The sequence below is a fragment of the Ischnura elegans genome, chromosome 11 (genome assembly GCF_921293095.1).
Source record: "Ischnura elegans chromosome 11, ioIscEleg1.1, whole genome shotgun sequence".
NCBI classification, from domain to species: domain Eukaryota; kingdom Metazoa; phylum Arthropoda; class Insecta; order Odonata; family Coenagrionidae; genus Ischnura; species Ischnura elegans.
The window spans coordinates 65848795-65851599 of record NC_060256.1 but is presented as its reverse complement, the minus strand read 5'-3'; positions in this window follow the sequence as shown (position 1 = coordinate 65851599).

The following is a 2805-nucleotide window of genomic DNA, read 5'->3' as shown; positions in this document are numbered from 1 at the left end:
TTTTACCCGGGGCATGAGATTGCGCAGGTTTGCAAGAAAAAAATTTGAAATTGCGAGAATGCGAGCTCGGAATTAGAGCAGGGGCTATTTTGCCATCTCGCATCCATGCATTCTCGCATGTGTTCTAGCACATCTCTGCTTCACACGACGCAATTTTGACTGCACCTTCGTACGTATACCAAACTTCGCAATTACTTCCTCATGTTAAACGACCTTGAATCTCCCAAAAAGATTCAGAATATGGCCCTTTCATAGGAAGATTTCTCACTTCATCCGTTAATCAATTCACGGAAAACCCCCGACGAATAAGAAAATGAATTACCTCACATCGGCAGAAGCCAATGGAAAAGGTCAACGCGTTTTGTACTTTCCCAATTCCCGCCCGGAGCGCCAGCGTTGCACCAGTTGGCATTATCCTCCCGTGGAATAACTTTGCATCTGTGCGAGGGACGAAATTGGAGTGAAACGTAAAATTCGCCAATACCGGATCGGCTGCTTTCGCGCGATACTCGCTGGCGGAAATGTCGCGATGCCTGCCGCTGGGAGCGAGATTTACCCGCTTGGGAACGCGGAAAGGAGGTCTCCTAGCGTAACCCGTTCAACTGGGCCCGGGTCACGTTCTAAAACGTCTGCGCATTGTCTTGGCAACCCGCGCAACAGGTGGCGGTGCATTCCTTGAACCGATCACTCCTGTCCGGCCGGTCGAAGTTGCACGGTGGGATCATTTGCAGAGTCCAGTTCATCAGGCTTTCCACACCTCCGTAATTATCAACGCGCTTTTTTCGATGTCTCATTAACATTTGAGGATGTAGTTTGTGGCATAGAGCAGTGGCAGATGGCCAGGATAGGGACAGAGTGGGAGCTTGGCGCGGAGTATGGGGGTCCTTTACAGGGGCGCAGTTAGGAATTAAGGCTGGGGGGGGGGGTTTAGGTGCGACTAATACCAGGGTGTGTGGGGGTATGGTATACCCAACAGGATAAGCGGTAGGTGTGAGATTAATAAATTGCGGAAATTTGAGATAAATGGTTCAAAATGGTGATTTTACGGCTTTCTGAGGAATATTTTATGAATCTTTACACTATTCTATTTGTAATACAAATCCGAATAAGTAAAATGGATTAAACTTAAAACATTCTCTGAGCTCTGGGGGGGTTTTATCCCCCAAAACCCCCCCTCGCTGCGCCACTGGCCCTTTGAGAATGACATAGTGTATAGTTTAGAAACTTGGATCAGACCGGAAACTTGGAACATACAATAACAATGCACCAGTGATTATATTTCATGCTGAAAATGAGTTATCTCTCGTGGTAAACGACTCACGTGATAAATTCAAAGCTATTACGATGAGTTATCTCAGTGACCGTTTTCGAGAAATTCCATCACCACCATTTCTTGGGTAGAAAGTATAAACCACATAAGAAATTCAGGTGATTAGAATGGTTTATAGGAAGCAATTATCATAGAAAAGGAAACAGAGTTCGCAAGGATAGCTTTATCCTTGACGGTTGTAGTGGTGGTTTCTCTTCATGAGATATTTTATTTCGTAAATAACCAGCATGGGTGCCGCGGTTCGACATTAAAGGTCCAGACGCGTCGTTCTACACTTGGTCCACTCTGTGTGCGACAACATGTGCAATCTCTTGGACCGATTGATCAAATTCTCATCTTTCTTGCATCTTTTCCATCTTCACCCATTAGTAATGCTTCATAATATCTTCATATGTGGGAAGATATCTCCCAAACATGTCGAGGGGCGCCAAAGAGATGACTCTCAACTGAAGAGCGTGTCAATACATTCATTGTTTATTTTAGTTGCTTCTCCATTAAAAAAAATCACTTCGGCACGAAATCCTTGCCTCACAAAACCTTGCGAAAGGCCATCCATATGTACAAGACAATTCATCAATAGCGTACAGGGAGTATGTATATAGTAAAGGAGAATAGAGGGGAAATGGAGGAAAAGGAGAGGATACCGGCAAATTTTACTTTGCTTTAATTTGAATTTACATAGCCTATAGCAGCTCACTTCCTTCCAATCTGTTTAATTACCATTTATCTCCACCAATTTTGGATACAAAAAAGATTGCATCTTAACTGGCACGTCATAAGACTTGAAGGGTGGGTAGTAATGGGAGAAGCTCGAGTTGGAGCGCCCTCCACGTGGCGAGTTCTGGGTCTCCCTGAGAGCCAGAGTGGCACCTGTTCTCATGATGGGTGAAGAACTGCAAAATTTGGAACACGGAGTCATTTTCGTAGACGATGTAGCCTGAGCAGTGCGTTGACATTAGTTCATAGGCGGTAGGGAGACGAGGAGATCCGTACTCTAGGATGGGAGAGGGGAAAAATGTTGTTGTATATAAACGGTAGGGTCATATTAGTGCGATCATGCCCATACGAGTACACCAAATTAAAATATATACCATTAATTAAGAAAATTTCAAAGTTTTTTATGTTTCTTTGCATTTTAATACCGGTGATTGTATAATAAACGTTATTATTCGACCTATGTTGCTTACCTCGACTATTTCATACATGACTGGTGCAGAATCGGCTGAAAAAATCATTAAAATCACGGCATTTATCGCCGAAATAGCGTAAAAAGAGGGAATGTGTTGCGGGTTGCCTAAGCTTAACATAAACGGCCCTGGTGCAACCGTAGAATGTCAACCTACATGAACAAAATTTTTTCTCCGTTCATTTGGTACGTCGGGCTACATTTTGTAATATGTCGAACTTTGACTTTCGAAAAAAGTTGTTTGATGACCGCCCCTAATGGGTATTCTAGATTTAGTTTTCAAAGTTCC